Source organism: Hippopotamus amphibius, chromosome 6 (assembly GCF_030028045.1).
Source record: "Hippopotamus amphibius kiboko isolate mHipAmp2 chromosome 6, mHipAmp2.hap2, whole genome shotgun sequence".
Taxonomy (NCBI): domain Eukaryota; kingdom Metazoa; phylum Chordata; class Mammalia; order Artiodactyla; family Hippopotamidae; genus Hippopotamus; species Hippopotamus amphibius.
In genome coordinates, this window is record NC_080191.1 from 94,210,547 (window position 1) to 94,236,246 (window position 25,700).

Here is a 25,700-nt window from a genome sequence, read left to right on the forward strand (position 1 = left end):
TTCAACTTACCTCTTGAAACCGCCTGTTGCCAATCAATCCTGTTTCGGGCTCTTTTCCAGTGCCTATCCCCAGGACATTTTTGCAGCGGGGGTGTCAATTACAACCCCGCTGGCCTTTTGAACAGGAAGGGCCGCTGAGCTCCCTTTGGAACGTTGTAGTTACAGGAGGCGGCCACAAGGCGGCAGCATTTTCCCACAGCTGGTCGGATTCCCCAGGAACGCAGACCTTGCGCACACGCGTGTTCTTGGAATATGAATTAGAGAGGAACGTGTCCGGACAGACACCTAAGGGCTTGTGTCTCACTCCTTCTCCCACTTACCCTTCCCACTCTCGATTCATCACACCCCCTGCAAACCCCTCCTGAAGAGTGTGTTGTCGGAGGCAAGTGGGGTGACTCTAAGGAAGGAGGTGAATGGCGGGAACCCCACCAGCAGGAGACCTGGACACCAGGTGATGTTTGAACACTGTTGTGCATGTCGGACCACCATCCTCTGGCTGCAGTGGGCTTGGCTTAGCTGCAGGAGGGCACACCTACATCTACAGAGACTGCTGCCAACCAGAAGGGACCAGGCACCACAGGTCCAAAGGGGTTAATTCACTGGTGCGACCCACTCCCGCGCCGACCTGCCTCACTGTGACCACACTCCAACTTTGGTGCCCAAGCCTGCTCACACTCCAGGGAAGTGACACCCGCGCATCTCTCTGAGGCCTGAGAGGAACATACTGGATCTTGATCATTTTGCTTTTTATAGAGATTCTAATTTCTGTCCATGTCTAGTGAATTTACAATGCTGTTGACTTTCGCTGTGCAGCACCTTGACTCAGATCTCCGTGTATGTATATATATACACATCCATTCTCTTTCACATTCTCTTCCCACGTAGCTTAGTCCAGGGTGGTGCCGACCGCTCCCTGTGCTTTGTAGAAGGTGGTTGTGGATCGTCTGCTTAATACATATTAGAATGCATGTGCTAATCCCACCCTCCTCATTCAACCCACCTCCGCATGCCTTTGCCCTCTCGAAACCCTGTACTTGCGTTCTAAATCTGTGACTCTGTTTGTGCTTTCTACTTTCCTGGTATCGACTTTGAGATGCCACCTATACGTGCTATCGTTGGAATTTTCTCTTTCTCTGTTGGACGTCCCATGCTGAGTACAGGGAACTCTGGATCTATCGAAGAGGCTGGAAATGGCAGGATATTATTCTGTTTCATGGCTGAGCAGTATTCCATGCTCTATGTGTAGCATCTCTTCACTTTCCATTCATCTGGGGATGGACATTGTGTTTTTACTTTCAAGACTTGGCTGTTGTCATTAGGTGGCTAGTGACAGCTGGGGCACCCGTGTCTCTCTAAAGTACACATGGTTCTGCAAACGCTTCCAAAACACTGCAGAGGAAAGAACACTCCCAAACTCATTGTACGAAGCCATCCACCTGATCCCCAAACCAGACAAAGATACTACAAGAAAGGAAAACTGGAGAGCAATATCACCGATGAACTTAGATGCAAAAATCCTCAACAAGATACTAGCCAACAGACTCCAACATGACATTAAAAGGATCACAAACCATGACACTGTGTTTTTACTTTCAAGTCTTGGCTCTTGTCAATAAGTGTGCAGGGGTCGCTGGCCTGCCCGGGTCTCCCCAAATGATACTTTACTGTGCAAAGACAGCCAGGAGGTGGATTGCCACATCATGTGGCCGGCTCTCTGGTTTTGTTTTGTTTTTGGCAGGAATCTCTTGATTGTTTTCAGTGGTGCCTGTTACCAGGGCGCAATACCACCAGTGGCTTAGGAGGCTTCCCTTTTCTCCAGGCCCTCTCCCGAAGGTATTGCTTCCAGACGTATTGACACTGGCAATCCTAACGGCTGCCAGGTGAAACCGCGAAGGCGTTTCAATTTCCATTTCTCCCATTCGCATGGGCGTGGAGCATATTTCCTGGGCCTTTCTTAGAAACCAACACAAAGGGAAACAAAACACGCATGGTGAATTCAACTTACCTCTTGAAACCGCCTGTTGCCAATCAATCCTGTTTCGGGCTCTTTTCCAGTGCCTATCCCCAGGACATTTTTGCAGCGGGGGTGTCAATTACAACCCCGCTGGCCTTTTGAACAGGAAGGGCCGCTGAGCTCCCTTTGGAACGTTGTAGTTACAGGAGGCGGCCACAAGGCGGCAGCATTTTCCCACAGCTGGTCGGATTCCCCAGGAACGCAGACCTTGCGCACACGCGTGTTCTTGGAATATGAATTAGAGAGGAACGTGTCCGGACAGACACCTAAGGGCTTGTGTCTCACTCCTTCTCCCACTTACCCTTCCCACTCTCGATTCATCACACCCCCTGCAAACCCCTCCTGAAGAGTGTGTTGTCGGAGGCAAGTGGGGTGACTCTAAGGAAGGAGGTGAATGGCGGGAACCCCACCAGCAGGAGACCTGGACACCAGGTGATGTTTGAACACTGTTGTGCATGTCGGACCACCATCCTCTGGCTGCAGTGGGCTTGGCTTAGCTGCAGGAGGGCACACCTACATCTACAGAGACTGCTGCCAACCAGAAGGGACCAGGCACCACAGGTCCAAAGGGGTTAATTCACTGGTGCGACCCACTCCCGCGCCGACCTGCCTCACTGTGACCACACTCCAACTTTGGTGCCCAAGCCTGCTCACACTCCAGGGAAGTGACACCCGCGCATCTCTCTGAGGCCTGAGAGGAACATACTGGATCTTGATCATTTTGCTTTTTATAGAGATTCTAATTTCTGTCCATGTCTAGTGAATTTACAATGCTGTTGACTTTCGCTGTGCAGCACCTTGACTCAGATCTCCGTGTATGTATATATATACACATCCATTCTCTTTCGCATTCTCTTCCCACGTAGCTTAGTCCAGGGTGGTGCCGACCGCTCCCTGTGCTTTGTAGAAGGTGGTTGTGGATCGTCTGCTTAATACATATTAGAATGCATGTGCTAATCCCACCCTCCTCATTCAACCCACCTCCGCATGCCTTTGCCCTCTCGAAACCCTGTACTTGCGTTCTAAATCTGTGACTCTGTTTGTGCTTTCTACTTTCCTGGTATCGACTTTGAGATGCCACCTATACGTGCTATCGTTGGAATTTTCTCTTTCTCTGTTGGACGTCCCATGCTGAGTACAGGGAACTCCGGATCTATCGAAGAGGCTGGAAATGGCAGGATATTATTCTGTTTCATGGCTGAGCAGTATTCCATGCTCTATGTGTACCATCTCTTCACTTTCCATTCATCTGGGGATGGACATTGTGTTTTTACTTTCAAGACTTGGCTGTTGTCAATAGGTGGCTAGTGACAGCTGGGACACCCGTGTCTCTCTAAAGTACACATGGTTCTGCAAACGCTTCCAAAACACTGCAGAGGAAAGAACACTCCCAAACTCATTGTATGAAGCCATCCACCTGATCCCCAAACCAGAGAAAGATACTACAAGAAAGGAAAACTGGAGAGCAATATCACCGATGAACTTAGATGCAAAAATCCTCAACAAGATACTAGCCAACAGACTCCAACATGGCATTAAAAGGATCACACACCATGACACTGTGTTTTTACTTTCAAGTCTTGGCTCTTGTCAATAAGTGTGCAGGGGTCGCTGGCCTGCCCTGGTCTCCCCAAATGATACTTTACTGTGCAAAGACAGCCAGGAGGTGGATTGCCACATCATGTGGCCGGCTCTCTGGTTTTGTTTCGTTTTTGGCAGGAATCTCTTGATTGTTTTCAGTGGTGCCTGTTACCAGGGCGCAATACCACCAGTGGCTTAGGAGGCTTCCCTTTTTTTCTCCAGGCCCTCTCCCGAAGGAATTGCTTCCAGACGTATTGACACTGGCAATCCTAACGGCTGCCAGGTGAAACCGCGAAGGCGTTTCAATTTCCATTTCTCCCATTCGCATGGGCGTGGAGCATATTTCCTGGGCCTTTCTTAGAAACCAACACAAAGGGAAACAAAACACGCATGGTGAATTCAACTTACCTCTTGAAACCGCCTGTTGCCAATCAATCCTGTTTCGGGCTCTTTTCCAGTGCCTATCCCCAGGACATTTTTGCAGCGGGGGTGTCAATTACAACCCCGCTGGCCTTTTGAACAGGAAGGGCCGCTGAGCTCCCTTTGGAACGTTGTAGTTACAGGAGGCGGCCACAAGGCGGCAGCATTTTCCCACAGCTGGTCGGATTCCCCAGGAACGCAGACCTTGCGCACACGCGTGTTCTTGGAATATGAATTAGAGAGGAACGTGTCTGGACAGACACCTAAGGGCTTGTGTCTCACTCCTTCTCCCAATTACCCTTCCCACTCTCGATTCATCACACCCCCTGCAAACCCCTCCTGAAGAGTGTGTTGTCGGAGGCAAGTGGGGTGACTCTAAGGAAGGAGGTGAATGGCGGGAACCCCACCAGCAGGAGACCTGGACACCAGGTGATGTTTGAACACTGTTGTGCATGTCGGACCACCATCCTCTGGCTGCAGTGGGCTTGGCTTAGCTGCAGGAGGGCACACCTACATCTACAGAGACTGCTGCCAACCAGAAGGGACCAGGCACCACAGGTCCAAAGGGGTTAATTCGCTGGTGCGACCCACTCCCGCGCCGACCTGCCTCACTGTGACCACACTCCAACTTTGGTGCCCAAGCCTGCTCACGCTCCAGGGAAGTGACACCCGCACATCTCTCTGAGGCCTGAGAGGAACATACTGGATCTCGATCATTTTGCTTTTTATAGAAATTCTAATTTCTGTCCATGTCTAGTGAATTTACAATGCTGTTGACTTTCGCTGTGCAGCACCTTGATTCAGTTCTCCGTGTATGTATATATATACACATCCATTCTCTTTCGCATTCTCTTCCCACGTAGCTTAGTCCAGGGTGGTGCCGACCGCTCCCTGTGCTTTGTAGAAGGTGGTTGTGGATCGTCTGCTTAATACATATTAGAATGCATGTGCTAATCCCACCCTCCTCATTCAACCCACCTCCGCATGCCTTTGCCCTCTCGAAACCCTGTACTTGCGTTCTAAATCTGTGACTCTGTTTGTGCTTTCTACTTTCCTGGTATCGACTTTGAGATGCCACCTATACGTGCTATCGTTGGAATTTTCTCTTTCTCTGTTGGACGTCCCATGCTGAGTACAGGGAACTCTGGATCTATCGAAGAGGCTGGAAATGGCAGGATATTATTCTGTTTCATGGCTGAGCAGTATTCCATGCTCTATGTGTACCATCTCTTCACTTTCCATTCATCTGGGGATGGACATTGTGTTTTTACTTTCAAGAGTTGGCTGTTGTCAATAGGTGGCTAGTGACAGCTGGGGCACCCGTGTCTCTCTAAAGTACACATGGTTCTGCAAACGCTTCCAAAACACTGCAGAGGAAAGAACACTCCCAAACTCATTGTACGAAGCCATCCACCTGATCCCCAAACCAGACAAAGATACTACAAGAAAAGAAAACTGGAGAGCAATATCACCGATGAACTTAGATGCAAAAATCCTCAACAAGATACTAGCCAACAGACTCCAACATGACATTAAAAGGATCACACACCATGACACTGTGTTTTTACTTTCAAGTCTTGGCTCTTGTCAATAGGTGTGCAGGGGTCGCTGGCCTGCCCGGGTCTCCCCAAATGATACTTTACTGTGCAAAGACAGCCAGGAGGTGGATTGCCACATCATGTGGCCGGCTCTCTGGTTTTGTTTCGTTTTTGGCAGGAATCTCTTGATTGTTTTCAGTGGTGCCTGTTACCAGGGCGCAATACCACCAGTGGCTTAGGAGGCTTCCCTTTTCTCCAGTCCCTCTCCCGAAGGTATTGTTTCCAGACGTATTGACACTGGCAATCCTAACGGCTGCCAGGTGAAACCGCGAAGGCGTTTCAATTTCCATTTCTCCCATTCGCATGGGCGTGGAGCATATTTCCTGGGCCTTTCTTAGAAACCAACACAAAGGGAAACAAAACACGCATGGTGAATTCAACTTACCTCTTGAAACCGCCTGTTGCCAATCAATCCTGTTTCGGGCTCTTTTCCAGTGCCTATCCCCAGGACATTTTTGCAGCGGGGGTGTCAATTACAACCCCGCTGGCCTTTTGAACAGGAAGGGCCGCTGAGCTCCCTTTGGAACGTTGTAGTTACAGGAGGCGGCCACAAGGCGGCAGCATTTTCCCACAGCTGGTCGGATTCCCCAGGAACGCAGACCTTGCGCACACGCGTGTTCTTGGAATATGAATTAGAGAGGAACGTGTCTGGACAGACACCTAAGGGCTTGTGTCTCACTCCTTCTCCCACTTACCCTTCCCACTCTCGATTCATCACACCCCCTGCAAACCCCTCCTGAAGAGTGTGTTGTCGGAGGCAAGTGGGGTGACTCTAAGGAAGGAGGTGAATGGCGGGAACCCCACCAGCAGGAGACCTGGACACCAGGTGATGTTTGAACACTGTTGTGCATGTCGGACCACCATCCTCTGGCTGCAGTGGGCTTGGCTTAGCTGCAGGAGGGCACACCTACATCTACAGAGACTGCTGCCAACCAGAAGGGACCAGGCACCACAGGTCCAAAGGGGTTAATTCGCTGGTGCGACCCACTCCCGCGCCGACCTGCCTCACTGTGACCACACTCCAACTTTGGTGCCCAAGCCTGCTCACGCTCCAGGGAAGTGACACCCGCACATCTCTCTGAGGCCTGAGAGGAACATACTGGATCTCGATCATTTTGCTTTTTATAGAAATTCTAATTTCTGTCCATGTCTAGTGAATTTACAATGCTGTTGACTTTCGCTGTGCAGCACCTTGATTCAGTTCTCCGTGTATGTATATATATACACATCCATTCTCTTTCGCATTCTCTTCCCACATAGCTTAGTCCAGGGTGGTGCCGACCGCTCCCTGTGCTTTGTAGAAGGTGGTTGTGGATCGTCTGCTTAATACATATTAGAATGCATGTGCTAATCCCACCCTCCTCATTCAACCCACCTCCGCATGCCTTTGCCCTCTCGAAACACTGTACTTGCGTTCTAAATCTGTGACTCTGTTTGTGCTTTCTACTTTCCTGGTATCGACTTTGAGATGCCAACTATACGTGCTATCGTTGGAATTTTCTCTTTCTCTGTTGGACGTCCCATGCTGAGTACAGGGAACTCTGGATCTATCAAAGAGGCTGGAAATGGCAGGATTTTATTCTGTTTCATGGCTGAGCAGTATTCCATGCTCTATGTGTAGAATCTCTTCACTTTCCATTCATCTGGGGATGGACATTGTGTTTTTACTTTCAAGACTTGGCTGTTGTCAATAGGTGGCTGGTGACAGCTGGGGCACCCGTGTCTCTCTAAAGTACACATGGTTCTGCAAACGCTTCCAAAACACTGCAGAGGAAAGAACACTCCCAAACTCATTGTACGAAGCCATCCACCTGATCCCCAAACCAGACAAAGATACTACAAGAAAGGAAAACTGGAGAGCAATATCACCGATGAACTTAGATGCAAAAATCCTCAACAAGATACTAGCCAACAGACTCCAACATGACATTAAAAGGATCACAAACCATGACACTGTGTTTTTACTTTCAAGTCTTGGCTCTTGTCAATAAGTGTGCAGGGGTCGCTGGCCTGCCCGGGTCTCCCCAAATGATACTTTACTGTGCAAAGACAGCCAGGAGGTGGATTGTCACATCATGTGGCCGGCTCTCTGGTTTTGTTTTGTTTTTGGCAGGAATCTCTTGATTGTTTTCAGTGGTGCCTGTTACCAGGGCGCAATACCACCAGTGGCTTAGGAGGCTTCCCTTTTCTCCAGGCCCTCTCCCGAAGGTATTGCTTCCAGACGTATTGACACTGGCAATCCTAACGGCTGCCAGGTGAAACCGCGAAGGCGTTTCAATTTCCATTTCTCCCATTCGCATGGGCGTGGAGCATATTTCCTGGGCCTTTCTTAGAAACCAACACAAAGGGAAACAAAACACGCATGGTGAATTCAACTTACCTCTTGAAACCGCCTGTTGCCAATCAATCCTCTTTCGGGCTCTTTTCCAGTGCCTATCCCCAGGACATTTTTGCAGCGGGGGTGTCAATTACAACCCCGCTGGCCTTTTGAACAGGAAGGGCCGCTGAGCTCCCTTTGGAACGTTGTAGTTACAGGAGGCGGCCACAAGGCGGCAGCATTTTCCCACAGCTGGTCGGATTCCCCAGGAACGCAGACCTTGCGCACACGCGTGTTCTTGGAATATGAATTAGAGAGGAACGTGTCTGGACAGACACCTAAGGGCTTGTGTCTCACTCCTTCTCCCACTTACCCTTCCCACTCTCGATTCATCACACCCCCTGCAAACCCCTCCTGAAGAGTGTGTTGTCGGAGGCAAGTGGGGTGACTCTAAGGAAGGAGGTGAATGGCGGGAACCCCACCAGCAGGAGACCTGGACACCAGGTGATGTTTGAACACTGTTGTGCATGTCGGACCACCATCCTCTGGCTGCAGTGGGCTTGGCTTAGCTGCAGGAGGGCACACCTACATCTACAGAGACTGCTGCCAACCAGAAGGGACCAGGCACCACAGGTCCAAAGGGGTTAATTCGCTGGTGCGACCCACTCCCGCGCCGACCTGCCTCACTGTGACCACACTCCAACTTTGGTGCCCAAGCCTGCTCACGCTCCAGGGAAGTGACACCCGCACATCTCTCTGAGGCCTGAGAGGAACATACTGGATCTCGATCATTTTGCTTTTTATAGAAATTCTAATTTCTGTCCATGTCTAGTGAATTTACAATGCTGTTGACTTTCGCTGTGCAGCACCTTGACTCAGATCTCCGTGTATGTATATATATACACATCCATTCTTTTTCGCATTCTCTTCCCACGTAGCTTAGTCCAGGGTGGTGCCGACCGCTCCCTGTGCTTTGTAGAAGGTGGTTGTGGATCGTCTGCTTAATACATATTAGAATGCATGTGCTAATCCCACCCTCCTCATTCAACCCACCTCCGCATGCCTTTGCCCTCTCGAAACCCTGTACTTGCGTTCTAAATCTGTGACTCTGTTTGTGCTTTCTACTTTCCTGGTATCGACTTTGAGATGCCACCTATACGTGCTATCGTTGGAATTTTCTCTTTCTCTGTTGGACGTCCCATGCTGAGTACAGGGAACTCCGGATCTATCGAAGAGGCTGGAAATGGCAGGATATTATTCTGTTTCATGGCTGAGCAGTATTCCATGCTCTATGTGTACCATCTCTTCACTTTCCATTCATCTGGGGATGGACATTGTGTTTTTACTTTCAAGACTTGGCTGTTGTCAATAGGTGGCTAGTGACAGCTGGGACACCCGTGACTCTCTAAAGTACACATGGTTCTGCAAACGCTTCCAAAACACTGCAGAGGAAAGAACACTCCCAAACTCATTGTATGAAGCCATCCACCTGATCCCCAAACCAGACAAAGATACTACAAGAAAGGAAAACTGGAGAGCAATATCACCGATGAACTTAGATGCAAAAATCCTCAACAAGATACTAGCCAACAGACTCCAACATGGCATTAAAAGGATCACACACCATGACACTGTGTTTTTACTTTCAAGTCTTGGCTCTTGTCAATAAGTGTGCAGGGGTCGCTGGCCTGCCCTGGTCTCCCCAAATGATACTTTACTGTGCAAAGACAGCCAGGAGGTGGATTGCCACATCATGTGGCCGGCTCTCTGGTTTTGTTTCGTTTTTGGCAGGAATCTCTTGATTGTTTTCAGTGGTGCCTGTTACCAGGGCGCAATACCACCAGTGGCTTAGGAGGCTTCCCTTTTTTTCTCCAGGCCCTCTCCCGAAGGAATTGCTTCCAGACGTATTGACACTGGCAATCCTAACGGCTGCCAGGTGAAACCGCGAAGGCGTTTCAATTTCCATTTCTCCCATTCGCATGGGCGTGGAGCATATTTCCTGGGCCTTTCTTAGAAACCAACACAAAGGGAAACAAAACACGCATGGTGAATTCAACTTACCTCTTGAAACCGCCTGTTGCCAATCAATCCTGTTTCGGGCTCTTTTCCAGTGCCTATCCCCAGGACATTTTTGCAGCGGGGGTGTCAATTACAACCCCGCTGGCCTTTTGAACAGGAAGGCCCGCTGAGCTCCCTTTGGAACGTTGTAGTTACAGGAGGCGGCCACAAGGCGGCAGCATTTTCCCACAGCTGGTCGGATTCCCCAGGAACGCAGACCTTGCGCACACACGTGTTCTTGGAATATGAATTAGAGAGGAACGTGTCCAGACAGACACATAAGGGCTTGTGTCTCACTCCTTCTCCCACTTACCCTTCCCACTCTCGATTCATCACACCCCCTGCAAACCCCTCCTGAAGAGTGTGTTGTCGGAGGCAAGTGGGGTGACTCTAAGGAAGGAGGTGAATGGCGGGAACCCCACCAGCAGGAGACCTGGACACCTGGTGATGTTTGAACACTGTTGTGCATGTCGGACCACCATCCTCTGGCTGCAGTGGGCTTGGCTTAGCTGCAGGAGGGCACACCTACATCTACAGAGACTGCTGCCAACCAGAAGGGACCAGGCACCACAGGTCCAAAGGGGTTAATTCGCTGGTGCGACCCACTCCCGCGCCGACCTGCCTCACTGTGACCACACTCCAACTTTGGTGCCCAAGCCTGCTCACGCTCCAGGGAAGTGACACCCGCGCATCTCTCTGAGGCCTGAGAGGAACATACTGGATCTCGATCATTTTGCTTTTTATAGAGATTCTAATTTCTGTCCATGTCTAGTGAATTTACAATGCTGTTGACTTTCGCTGTGCAGCACCTTGATTCAGTTCTCCATGTATGTATATATATACACATCCATTCTCTTTCGCATTCTCTTCCCACGTAGCTTAGTCCAGGGTGGTGCCGACTGCTCCCTGTGCTTTGTAGAAGGTGGTTGTGGATCGTCTGCTTAATACATATTAGAATGCATGTGTTAATCCCACCCTCCTCATTCAACCCACTTCCGCATGCCTTTGCCCTCTCGAAACCCTGTACTTGCGTTCTAAATCTGTGACTCTGTTTGTGCTTTCTACTTTCCTGGTATCGACTTTGAGATGCCACCTATACGTGCTATCGTTGGAATTTTCTCTTTCTCTGTTGGACGTCCCATGCTGAGTACAGGGAACTCCGGATCTATCGAAGATGCTGGAAATGGCAGGATTTTATTCTGTTTCATGGCTGAGCAGTATTCCATGCTCTATGTGTACCATCTCTTCACTTTCCATTCATCTGGGGATGGACATTGTGTTTTTACTTTCAAGACTTGGCTGTTGTCAATAGGTGGCTGGTGACAGCTGGGGCACCCGTGTCTCTCTAAAGTACACATGGTTCTGCAAACGCTTCCAAAACACTGCAGAGGAAAGAACACTCCCAAACTCATTGTACGAAGCCATCCACCTGATCCCCAAACCAGACAAAGATACTACAAGAAAAGAAAACTGGAGAGCAATATCACCGATGAACTTAGATGCAAAAATCCTCAACAAGATACTAGCCAACAGACTCCAACATGACATTAAAAGGATCACACACCATGACACTGTGTTTTTACTTTCAAGTCTTGGCTCTTGTCAATAGGTGTGCAGGGGTCGCTGGCCTGCCCGGGTCTCCCCAAATGATACTTTACTGTGCAAAGACAGCCAGGAGGTGGATTGCCACATCATGTGGCCGGCTCTCTGGTTTTGTTTCGTTTTTGGCAGGAATCTCTTGATTGTTTTCAGTGGTGCCTGTTACCAGGGCGCAATACCACCAGTGGCTTAGGAGGCTTCCCTTTTCTCCAGGCCCTCTCCCGAAGGTATTGCTTCCAGACGTATTGACACTGGCAATCCTAACGGCTGCCAGGTGAAACCACGAAGGCGTTTCAATTTCCATTTCTCCCATTCGCATGGGCGTGGAGCATATTTCCTGGGCCTTTCTTAGAAACCAACACAAAGGGAAACAAAACACGCATGGTGAATTCAACTTACCTCTTGAAACCGCCTGTTGCCAATCAATCCTGTTTCGGGCTCTTTTCCAGTGCCTATCCCCAGGACATTTTTGCAGCGGGGGTGTCAATTACAACCCCGCTGGCCTTTTGAACAGGAAGGGCCGCTGAGCTCCCTTTGGAACGTTGTAGTTACAGGAGGCGGCCACAAGGCGGCAGCATTTTCCCACAGCTGGTCGGATTCCCCAGGAACGCAGACCTTGCGCACACGCGTGTTCTTGGAATATGAATTAGAGAGGAACGTGTCTGGACAGACACCTAAGGGCTTGTGTCTCACTCCTTCTCCCAATTACCCTTCCCACTCTCGATTCATCACACCCCCTGCAAACCCCTCCTGAAGAGTGTGTTGTCGGAGGCAAGTGGGGTGACTCTAAGGAAGGAGGTGAATGGCGGGAACCCCACCAGCAGGAGACCTGGACACCAGGTGATGTTTGAACACTGTTGTGCATGTCGGACCACCATCCTCTGGCTGCAGTGGGCTTGGCTTAGCTGCAGGAGGGCACACCTACATCTACAGAGACTGCTGCCAACCAGAAGGGACCAGGCACCACAGGTCCAAAGGGGTTAATTCGCTGGTGCGACCCACTCCCGCGCCGACCTGCCTCACTGTGACCACACTCCAACTTTGGTGCCCAAGCCTGCTCACGCTCCAGGGAAGTGACACCCGCACATCTCTCTGAGGCCTGAGAGGAACATACTGGATCTCGATCATTTTGCTTTTTATAGAAATTCTAATTTCTGTCCATGTCTAGTGAATTTACAATGCTGTTGACTTTCGCTGTGCAGCACCTTGATTCAGTTCTCCGTGTATGTATATATATACACATCCATTCTCTTTCGCATTCTCTTCCCACGTAGCTTAGTCCAGGGTGGTGCCGACTGCTCCCTGTGCTTTGTAGAAGGTGGTTGTGGATCGTCTGCTTAATACATATTAGAATGCATGTGCTAATCCCACCCTCCTCATTCAACCCACCTCCGCATGCCTTTGCCCTCTCGAAACCCTGTACTTGCGTTCTAAATCTGTGACTCTGTTTGTGCTTTCTACTTTCCTGGTATCGACTTTGAGATGCCACCTATACGTGCTATCGTTGGAATTTTCTCTTTCTCTGTTGGACGTCCCATGCTGAGTACAGGGAACTCTGGATCTATCGAAGAGGCTGGAAATGGCAGGATATTATTCTGTTTCATGGCTGAGCAGTATTCCATGCTCTATGTGTACCATCTCTTCACTTTCCATTCATCTGGGGATGGACATTGTGTTTTTACTTTCAAGAGTTGGCTGTTGTCAATAGGTGGCTAGTGACAGCTGGGGCACCCGTGTCTCTCTAAAGTACACATGGTTCTGCAAACGCTTCCAAAACACTGCAGAGGAAAGAACACTCCCAAACTCATTGTACGAAGCCATCCACCTGATCCCCAAACCAGACAAAGATACTACAAGAAAAGAAAACTGGAGAGCAATATCACCGATGAACTTAGATGCAAAAATCCTCAACAAGATACTAGCCAACAGACTCCAACATGACATTAAAAGGATCACACACCATGACACTGTGTTTTTACTTTCAAGTCTTGGCTCTTGTCAATAGGTGTGCAGGGGTCGCTGGCCTGCCCGGGTCTCCCCAAATGATACTTTACTGTGCAAAGACAGCCAGGAGGTGGATTGCCACATCATGTGGCCGGCTCTCTGGTTTTGTTTCGTTTTTGGCAGGAATCTCTTGATTGTTTTCAGTGGTGCCTGTTACCAGGGCGCAATACCACCAGTGGCTTAGGAGGCTTCCCTTTTCTCCAGGCCCTCTCCCGAAGGTATTGTTTCCAGACGTATTGACACTGGCAATCCTAACGGCTGCCAGGTGAAACCGCGAAGGCGTTTCAATTTCCATTTCTCCCATTCGCATGGGCGTGGAGCATATTTCCTGGGCCTTTCTTAGAAACCAACACAAAGGGAAACAAAACACGCATGGTGAATTCAACTTACCTCTTGAAACCGCCTGTTGCCAATCAATCCTGTTTCGGGCTCTTTTCCAGTGCCTATCCCCAGGACATTTTTGCAGCGGGGGTGTCAATTACAACCCCGCTGGCCTTTTGAACAGGAAGGGCCGCTGAGCTCCCTTTGGAACGTTGTAGTTACAGGAGGCGGCCACAAGGCGGCAGCATTTTCCCACAGCTGGTCGGATTCCCCAGGAACGCAGACCTTGCGCACACGCGTGTTCTTGGAATATGAATTAGAGAGGAACGTGTCTGGACAGACACCTAAGGGCTTGTGTCTCACTCCTTCTCCCACTTACCCTTCCCACTCTCGATTCATCACACCCCCTGCAAACCCCTCCTGAAGAGTGTGTTGTCGGAGGCAAGTGGGGTGACTCTAAGGAAGGAGGTGAATGGCGGGAACCCCACCAGCAGGAGACCTGGACACCAGGTGATGTTTGAACACTGTTGTGCATGTCGGACCACCATCCTCTGGCTGCAGTGGGCTTGGCTTAGCTGCAGGAGGGCACACCTACATCTACAGAGACTGCTGCCAACCAGAAGGGACCAGGCACCACAGGTCCAAAGGGGTTAATTCGCTGGTGCGACCCACTCCCGCGCCGACCTGCCTCACTGTGACCACACTCCAACTTTGGTGCCCAAGCCTGCTCACGCTCCAGGGAAGTGACACCCGCACATCTCTCTGAGGCCTGAGAGGAACATACTGGATCTCGATCATTTTGCTTTTTATAGAAATTCTAATTTCTGTCCATGTCTAGTGAATTTACAATGCTGTTGACTTTCGCTGTGCAGCACCTTGATTCAGTTCTCCGTGTATGTATATATATACACATCCATTCTCTTTCGCATTCTCTTCCCACATAGCTTAGTCCAGGGTGGTGCCGACCGCTCCCTGTGCTTTGTAGAAGGTGGTTGTGGATCGTCTGCTTAATACATATTAGAATGCATGTGCTAATCCCACCCTCCTCATTCAACCCACCTCCGCATGCCTTTGCCCTCTCGAAACACTGTACTTGCGTTCTAAATCTGTGACTCTGTTTGTGCTTTCTACTTTCCTGGTATCGACTTTGAGATGCCAACTATACGTGCTATCGTTGGAATTTTCTCTTTCTCTGTTGGACGTCCCATGCTGAGTACAGGGAACTCTGGATCTATCGAAGAGGCTGGAAATGGCAGGATTTTATTCTGTTTCATGGCTGAGCAGTATTCCATGCTCTATGTGTAGAATCTCTTCACTTTCCATTCATCTGGGGATGGACATTGTGTTTTTACTTTCAAGACTTGGCTGTTGTCAATAGGTGGCTAGTGACAGCTGGGGCACCCGTGTCTCTCTAAAGTACACATGGTTCTGCAAACGCTTCCAAAACACTGCAGAGGAAAGAACACTCCCAAACTCATTGTACGAAGCCATCCACCTGATCCCCAAACCAGACAAAGATACTACAAGAAAGGAAAACTGGAGAGCAATATCACCGATGAACTTAGATGCAAAAATCCTCAACAAGATACTAGCCAACAGACTCCAACATGACATTAAAAGGATTACAAACCATGACACTGTGTTTTTACTTTCAAGTCTTGGCTCTTGTCAATAAGTGTGCAGGGGTCGCTGGCCTGCCCGGGTCTCCCCAAATGATACTTTACTGTGCAAAGACAGCCAGGAGGTGGATTGTCACATCATGTGGCCGGCTCTCTGGTTTTGTTTTGTTTTTGGCAGGAATCTCTTGATTGTTTTCAGTGGTGCCTGTTACCAGGGCGCAATACCACCAGTGGCTTAGGAGGCTTCCCTTTTCTCCAGGCCCTCTCCCGAAGGTATTGCTTCCAGACGTATTGACACTGGCAATCCTAACGGCTGCCAGGTGAAACCGCGAAGGCGTTTCAATTTCCATTTCTCCCATTCGCATGGGCGTGGAGCATATTTCCTGGGCCTTTCTTAGAAACCAACACAAAGGGAAACAAAACACGCATGGTGAATTCAACTTACCTCTTGAAACCGCCTGTTGCCAATCAATCCTGTTTCGGGCTCTTTTCCAGTGCCTATCCCCAGGACATTTTTGCAGCGGGGGTGTCAATTACAACCCCGCTGGCCTTTTGAACAGGAAGGGCCGCTGAGCTCCCTTTGGAACGTTGTAGTTACAGGAGGCGGCCACAAGGCGGCAGCATTTTCCCACAGCTGGTCGGATTCCCCAGGAACGCAGACCTTGCGCACACGCGTGTTCTTGGAATATGAATTAGAGAGGAACGTGTCTGGACAGACACCTAAGGGCTTGTGTCTCACTCCTTCTCCCACTTACCCTTCCCACTCTCGATTCATCACACCCCCTGCAAACCCCTCCTGAAGAGTGTGTTGTCGGAGGCAAGTGGGGTGACTCTAAGGAAGGAGGTGAATGGCGGGAACCCCACCAGCAGGAGACCTGGACACCAGGTGATGTTTGAACACTGTTGTGCATGTCGGACCACCATCCTCTGGCTGCAGTGGGCTTGGCTTAGCTGCAGGAGGGCACACCTACATCTACAGAGACTGCTGCCAACCAGAAGGGACCAGGCACCACAGGTCCAAAGGGGTTAATTCGCTGGTGCGACCCACTCCCGCGCCGACCTGCCTCACTGTGACCACACTCCAACTTTGGTGCCCAAGCCTGCTCACGCTCCAGGGAAGTGACACCCGCACATCTCTCTGAGGCCTGAGAGGAACATACTGGATCTCGATCATTTTGCTTTTTATAGAAATTCTAATTTCTGTCCATGTCTAGTGAATTTACAATGCTGTTGACTTTCGCTGTGCAGCACCTTGATTCAGTTCTCCATGTATGTATATATATACACATCCATTCTCTTTCGCATTCTCTTCCCACGTAGCTTAGTCCAGGGTGGTGCCGACTGCTCCCTGTGCTTTGTAGAAGGTGGTTGTGGATCGTCTGCTTAATACATATTAGAATGCATGTGTTAATCCCACCCTCCTCATTCAACCCACCTCCGCATGCCTTTGCCCTCTCGAAACCCTGTACTTGCTTTCTAAATCTGTGACTCTGTTTGTGCTTTCTACTTTCCTGGTATCGACTTTGAGATGCCACCTATACGTGCTATCGTTGGAATTTTCTCTTTCTCTGTTGGACGTCCCATGCTGAGTACAGGGAACTCCGGATCTATCGGAGATGCTGGAAATGGCAGGATTTTATTCTGTTTCATGGCTGAGCAGTATTCCATGCTCTATGTTTACCATCTCTTCACTTTCCATTCATCTGGGGATGGACATTGTGTTTTTACTTTCAAGACTTGGCTGTTGTCAATAGGTGGCTAGTGACAGCTGGGACACCCGTGTCTCTCTAAAGTACACATGGTTCTACAAACGCTTCCAAAACACTGCAGAGGAAAGAACACTCCCAAACTCATTGTACGAAGCCATCCACCTGATCCCCAAACCAGACAAAGATACTACAAGAAAAGAAAACTGGAGAGCAATATCACCGATGAACTTAGATGCAAAAATCCTCAACAAGATACTAGCCAACAGACTCCAACATGACATTAAAAGGATCACACACCATGACACTGTGTTTTTACTTTCAAGTCTTGGCTCTTGTCAATAGGTGTGCAGGGGTTGCTGGCCTGCCCGGGTCTCCCCAAATGATACTTTACTGTGCAAAGACAGCCAGGAGGTGGATTGCCACATCATGTGGCCGGCTCTCTGGTTTTGTTTTGTTTTTGGCAGGAATCTCTTGATTGTTTTCAGTGGTGCCTGTTACCAGGGCGCAATACCACCAGTGGCTTAGGAGGCTTCCCTTTTCTCCAGGCCCTCTCCCGAAGGAATTGCTTCCAGACGTATTTACACTGGCAATCCTAACGGCTGCCAGGTGAAACCGCGAAGGCGTTTCAATTTCCATTTCTCCCTTTCGCATGGGTGTGGAGCATATTTCCTGGGCCTTTCTTAGAAACCAACACAAAGGGAAACAAAACACGCATGGTGAATTCAACTTACCTCTTGAAACCGCCTGTTGCCAATCAATCCTGTTTCGGGCTCTTTTCCAGTGCCTATCCCCAGGACATTTTTGCAGCGGGGGTGTCAATTACAACCCCGCTGGCCTTTTGAACAGGAAGGGCCGCTGAGCTCCCTTTGGAACGTTGTAGTTACAGGAGGCGGCCACAAGGCGGCAGCATTTTCCCACAGCTGGTCGGATTCCCCAGGAACGCAGACCTTGCGCACACGCGTGTTCTTGGAATATGAATTAGAGAGGAACGTGTCTGGACAGACACCTAAGGGCTTGTGTCTCACTCCTTCTCCCACTTACCCTTCCCACTCTCGATTCATCACACCCCCTGCAAACCCCTCCTGAAGAGTGTGTTGTCGGAGGCAAGTGGGGTGACTCTAAGGAAGGAGGTGAATGGCGGGAACCCCACCAGCAGGAGACCTGGACACCAGGTGATGTTTGAACACTGTTGTGCATGTCGGACCACCATCCTCTGGCTGCAGTGGGCTTGGCTTAGCTGCAGGAGGGCACACCTACATCTACAGAGACTGCTGCCAACCAGAAGGGACCAGGCACCACAGGTCCAAAGGGGTTAATTCGCTGGTGCGACCCACTCCCGCGCCGACCTGCCTCACTGTGACCACACTCCAACTTTGGTGCCCAAGCCTGCTCACGCTCCAGGGAAGTGACACCCGCACATCTCTCTGAGGCCTGAGAGGAACATACTGGATCTCGATCATTTTGCTTTTTATAGAAATTCTAATTTCTGTCCATGTCTAGTGAATTTACAATGCTGTTGACTTTCGCTGTGCAGCACCTTGATTCAGTTCTCCATGTATGTATATATATACACATCCATTCTCTTTCGCATTCTCTTCCCACGTAGCTTAGTCCAGGGTGGTGCCGACTGCTCCCTGTGCTTTGTAGAAGGTGGTTGTGGATCGTCTGCTTAATACATATTAGAATGCATGTGTTAATCCCACCCTCCTCATTCAACCCACCTCCGCATGCCTTTGCCCTCTCGAAACCCTGTACTTGCGTTCTAAATCTGTGACTCTGTTTGTGCTTTCTACTTTCCTGGTATCGACTTTGAGATGCCACCTATACGTGCTATCGTTGGAATTTTCTCTTTCTCTGTTGGACGTCCCATGCTGAGTACAGGGAACTCCGGATCTATCGAAGATGCTGGAAATGGCAGGATTTTATTCTGTTTCATGGCTGAGCAGTATTCCATGCTCTATGTGTACCATCTCTTCACTTTCCATTCATCTGGGGATGGACATTGTGTTTTTACTTTCAAGACTTGGCTGTTGTCAATAGGTGGCTAGTGACAGCTGGGGCACCCGTGTCTCTCTAAAGTACACATGGTTCTGCAAACGCTTCCAAAACACTGCAGAGGAAAGAACACTCCCAAACTCATTGTACGAAGCCATCCACCTGATCCCCAAACCAGACAAAGATACTACAAGAAAAGAAAACTGGAGAGCAATATCACCGATGAACTTAGATGCAAAAATCCTCAACAAGATACTAGCCAACAGACTCCAACATGACATTAAAAGGATCACACACCATGACACTGTGTTTTTACTTTCAAGTCTTGGCTCTTGTCAATAGGTGTGCAGGGGTTGCTGGCCTGCCCGGGTCTCCCCAAATGATACTTTACTGTGCAAAGACAGCCAGGAGGTGGATTGCCACATCATGTGGCCGGCTCTCTGGTTTTGTTTTGTTTTTGGCAGGAATCTCTTGATTGTTTTCAGTGGTGCCTGTTACCAGGGCGCAATACCACCAGTGGCTTAGGAGGCTTCCCTTTTCTCCAGGCCCTCTCCCGAAGGAATTGCTTCCAGACGTATTTACACTGGCAATCCTAACGGCTGCCAGGTGAAACCGCGAAGGCGTTTCAATTTCCATTTCTCCCTTTCGCATGGGTGTGGAGCATATTTCCTGGGCCTTTCTTAGAAACCAACACAAAGGGAAACAAAACACGCATGGTGAATTCAACTTACCTCTTGAAACCGCCTGTTGCCAATCAATCCTGTTTCGGGCTCTTTTCCAGTGCCTATCCCCAGGACATTTTTGCAGCGGGGGTGTCAATTACAACCCCGCTCGCCTTTTGAACAGGAAGGGCCGCTGAGCTCCCTTTAGAACGTTGTAGTTACAGGAGGCGGCCACAAGGCGGCAGCATTTTCCCACAGCTGGTCGGATTCCCCAGGAACGCAGACCTTGCGCACACACGTGTTCTTGGAATATGAATTAGAGAGGAACGTGTCTGGACAGACACCTAAGGGCTTGTGTCTCACTCCTTCTCCCACTTACCCTTCCCACTCTCGATTCATCACACCCCCTGCAAACCCCTCCTGAAGAGTGTGTTGTCGGAGGCAAGTGGGGTGACTCTAAGGAAGGAGGTGAATGGCGGGAACCCCACCAGCAGGAGACCTGGACACCAGGTGATGTTTGAACACTGTTGTGCATGTCGGACCACCATCCTCTGGCTGCAGTGGGCTTGGCTTAGCTGCAGGAGGGCACACCTACATCTACAGAGACTGCTGCCAACCAGAAGGGACCAGGCACCACAGGTCCAAAGGGGTTAATTCGCTGGTGCGACCCACTCCCGCGCCGACCTGCCTCACTGTGACCACACTCCAACTTTGGTGCCCAAGCCTGCTCACGCTCCAGGGAAGTGACACCCGCACATCTCTCTGAGGCCTGAGAGGAACATACTGGATCTCGATCATTTTGCTTTTTATAGAAATTCTAATTTCTGTCCATGTCTAGTGAATTTACAATGCTGTTGACTTTCGCTGTGCAGCACCTTGATTCAGTTCTCCATGTATGTATATATATACACATCCATTCTCTTTCGCATTCTCTTCCCACGTAGCTTAGTCCAGGGTGGTGCCGACTGCTCCCTGTGCTTTGTAGAAGGTGGTTGTGGATCGTCTGCTTAATACATATTAGAATGCATGTGTTAATCCCACCCTCCTCATTCAACCCACCTCCGCATGCCTTTGCCCTCTCGAAACCCTGTACTTGCTTTCTAAATCTGTGACTCTGTTTGTGCTTTCTACTTTCCTGGTATCGACTTTGAGATGCCACCTATACGTGCTATCGTTGGAATTTTCTCTTTCTCTGTTGGACGTCCCATGCTGAGTACAGGGAACTCCGGATCTATCGAAGATGCTGGAAATGGCAGGATTTTATTCTGTTTCATGGCTGAGCAGTATTCCATGCTCTATGTGTACCATCTCTTCACTTTCCATTCATCTGGGGATGGACATTGTGTTTTTACTTTCAAGACTTGGCTGTTGTCAATAGGTGGCTAGTGACAGCTGGGGCACCCGTGTCTCTCTAAAGTACACATGGTTCTGCAAACGCTTCCAAAACACTGCAGAGGAAAGAACACTCCCAAACTCATTGTACGAAGCCATCCACCTGATCCCCAAACCAGACAAAGATACTACAAGAAAAGAAAACTGGAGAGCAATATCACCGATGAACTTAGATGCAAAAATCCTCAACAAGATACTAGCCAACAGACTCCAACATGACATTAAAAGGATCACACACCATGACACTGTGTTTTTACTTTCAAGTCTTGGCTCTTGTCAATAGGTGTGCAGGGGTTGCTGGCCTGCCCGGGTCTCCCCAAATGATACTTTACTGTGCAAAGACAGCCAGGAGGTGGATTGCCACATCATGTGGCCGGCTCTCTGGTTTTGTTTTGTTTTTGGCAGGAATCTCTTGATTGTTTTCAGTGGTGCCTGTTACCAGGGCGCAATACCACCAGTGGCTTAGGAGGCTTCCCTTTTCTCCAGGCCCTCTCCCGAAGGAATTGCTTCCAGACGTATTGACACTGGCAATCCTAACGGCTGCCAGGTGAAACCGTGAAGGCGTTTCAATTTCCATTTCTCCCATTCTCATGGGCGTGGAGCATATTTCCTGGGCCTTTCTTAGAAACCAACACAAAGGGAAACAAAACACGCATGGTGAATTCAACTTACCTCTTGAAACCGCCTGTTGCCAATCAATCCTGTTTCGGGCTCTTTTCCAGTGCCTATCCCCAGGACATTTTTGCAGCGGGGGTGTCAATTACAACCCCGCTGGCCTTTTGAACAGGAAGGGCCGCTGAGCTCCCTTTGGAACGTTGTAGTTACAGGAGGCGGCCACAAGGCGGCAGCATTTTCCCACAGCTGGTCGGATTCCCCAGGAACGCAGACCTTGCGCACACGCATGTTCTTGGAATATGAATTAGAGAGGAACGTGTCTGGACAGACACCTAAGGGCTTGTGTCTCACTCCTTCTCCCAATTACCCTTCCCACTCTCGATTCATCACACCCCCTGCAAACCCCTCCTGAAGAGTGTGTTGTCGGAGGCAAGTGGGGTGACTCTAAGGAAGGAGGTGAATGGCGGGAACCCCACCAGCAGGAGACCTGGACACCAGGTGATGTTTGAACACTGTTGTGCATGTCGGACCACCATCCTCTGGCTGCAGTGGGCTTGGCTTAGCTGCAGGAGGGCACACCTACATCTACAGAGACTGCTGCCAACCAGAAGGGACCAGGCACCACAGGTCCAAAGGGGTTAATTCGCTGGTGCGACCCACTCCCGCGCTGACTTGCCTCACTGTGACCACACTCCATCTTTGGTGCCCAAGCCTGCTCACGCTCCAGGGAAGTGACACCCGCGCATCTCTCTGAGGCCTGAGAGGAACATACTGGATCTCGATCATTTTGCTTTTTATACAGATTCTAATTTCTGTCCATGTCTAGTGAATTTACAATGCTGTTGACTTTCGCTGTGCAGCACCTTGATTCAGTTCTCCGTGTATGTATATATATACACATCCATTCTCTTTCGCATTCTCTTCCCACGTAGCTTAGTCCAGGGTGGTGCCGACCGCTCCCTGTGCTTTGTAGAAGGTGGTTGTGGATCATCTGCTTAATACATATTAGAATGCATGTGTTAATCCCACCCTCCTCATTCAACCCACCTCCGCATGCCTTTGCCCTCTCGAAACCCTGTACTTGCGTTCTAAATCTGTGACTCTGTTTGTGCTTTCTACTTTCCTGGTATCGACTTTGAGATGCCACCTATACGTGCTATCGTTGGAATTTTCTCTTTCTCTGTTGGACGTCCCATGCTGAGTACAGGGAACTCTGGATCTATCGAAGATGCTGGAAATGGCAGGATTTTATTCTGTTTCATGGCTGAGCAGTATTCCATGCTCTATGTGTACCATCTCTTCACTTTCCATTCATCTGGGGATGGACATTGTGTTTTTACTTTCAAGACTTGGCTGTTGTCAATAGGTGGCTAGTGACAGCTGGGGCACCCGTGTCTCTCTAAAGTACACATGGTTCTGCAAACGCTTCCAAAACACTGCAGAGGAAAGAACACTCCCAAACTCATTGTACGAAGCCATCCACCTGATCCCCAAACCAGACAAAGATACTACAAGAAAAGAAAACTGGAGAGCAATATCACCGATGAACTTAGATGCAAAAATCCTCAACAAGATACTAGCCAACAGACTCCAACATGACATTAAAAGGATCACACACCATGACACTGTGTTTTTACTTTCAAGTCTTGGCTCTTGTCAATAGGTGTGCAGGGGTCGCTGGCCTGCCCGGGTCTCCCCAAATGATACTTTACTGTGCAAAGACAGCCAGGAGGTGGATTGCCACATCATGTGGCCGGCTCTCTGGTTTTGTTTCGTTTTTGGCAGGAATCTCTTGATTGTTTTCAGTGGTGCCTGTTACCAGGGCGCAATACCACCAGTGGCTTAGGAGGCTTCCCTTTTCTCCAGGCCCTCTCCCGAAGGTATTGCTTCCAGACGTATTGACACTGGCAATCCTAACGGCTGCCAGGTGAAACCGCGAAGGTGTTTCAATTTCCATTTCTCCCATTCGCATGGGCGTGGAGCATATTTCCTGGGCCTTTCTTAGAAACCAACACAAAGGGAAACAAAACACGCATGGTGAATTCAACTTACCTCTTGAAACCGCCTGTTGCCAATCAATCCTGTTTCGGGCTCTTTTCCAGTGCCTATCCCCAGGACATTTTTGCAGCGGGGGTGTCAATTACAACCCCGCTGGCCTTTTGAACAGGAAGGGCCGCTGAGCTCCCTTTGGAACGTTGTAGTTACAGGAGGCGGCCACAAGGCGGCAGCATTTTCCCACAGCTGGTCGGATTCCCCAGGAACGCAGACCTTGCGCACACGCATGTTCTTGGAATATGAATTAGAGAGGAACGTGTCTGGACAGACACCTAAGGGCTTGTGTCTCACTCCTTCTCCCACTTACCCTTCCCACTCTCGATTCATCACACCCCCTGCAAACCCCTCCTGAAGAGTGTGTTGTCGGAGGCAAGTGGGGTGACTCTAAGGAAGGAGGTGAATGGCGGGAACCCCACCAGCAGGAGACCTGGACACCAGGTGATGTTTGAACACTGTTGTGCATGTAGGACCACCATCCTCTGGCTGCAGTGGGCTTGGCTTAGCTGCAGGAGGGCACACCTACATCTACAGAGACTGCTGCCAACCAGAAGGGACCAGGCACCACAGGTCCAAAGGGGTTAATTCGCTGGTGCGACCCACTCCCGTGCCGACCTGCCTCACTGTGACCACACTCCAACTTTGGTGCCCAAGCCTGCTCACGCTCCAGGGAAGTGACACCCGCACATCTCTCTGAGGCCTGAGAGGAACATACTGGATCTCGATCATTTTGCTTTTTATAGAGATTCTAATTTCTGTCCATGTCTAGTGAATTTACAATGCTGTTGACTTTCGCTGTGCAGCACCTTGATTCAGTTCTCCGTGTATGTATGTATATACACATCCATTCTCTTTCGCATTCTCTTCCCACGTAGCTTAGTCCAGGGTGGTGCCGACCGCTCCCTGTGCTTTGTAGAAGGTGGTTGTGGATCGTCTGCTTAATACATATTAGAATGCATGTGCTAATCCCACCCTCCTCATTCAACCCACCTCCGCATGCCTTTGCCCTCTCGAAACCCTGTACTTGCGTTCTAAATCTGTGACTCTGTTTGTGCTTTCTACTTTCCTGGTATCGACTTTGAGATGCCACCTATACGTGCTATCGTTGGAATTTTCTCTTTCTCTGTTGGACGTCCCATGCTGAGTACAGGGAACTCCGGATCTATCGAAGAGGCTGGAAATGGCAGGATATTATTCTGTTTCATGGCTGAGCAGTATTCCATGCTCTATGTGTACCATCTCTTCACTTTCCATTCATCTGGGGATGGACATTGTGTTTTTACTTTCAAGACTTGGCTGTTGTCAATAGGTGGCTAGTGACAGCTGGGGCACCCGTGTCTCTCTAAAGTACACATGGTTCTGCAAACGCTTCCAAAACACTGCAGAGGAAAGAACACTCCCAAACTCATTGTACGAAGCCATCCACCTGATCCCCAAACCAGACAAAGATACTACAAGAAAAGAAAACTGGAGAGCAATATCACCGATGAACTTAGATGCAAAAATCCTCAACAAGATACTAGCCAACAGACTCCAACATGACATTAAAAGGATCACACACCATGACACTGTGTTTTTACTTTCAAGCCTTGGCTCTTGTCAATAAGTGTGCAGGGGTCGCTGGCCTGCCCGGGTCTCCCCAAATGATACTTTACTGTGCAAAGACAGCCAGGAGGTGGATTGCCACATCATGTGGCCGGCTCTCTGGTTTTGTTTTGTTTTTGGCAGGAATCTCTTGATTGTT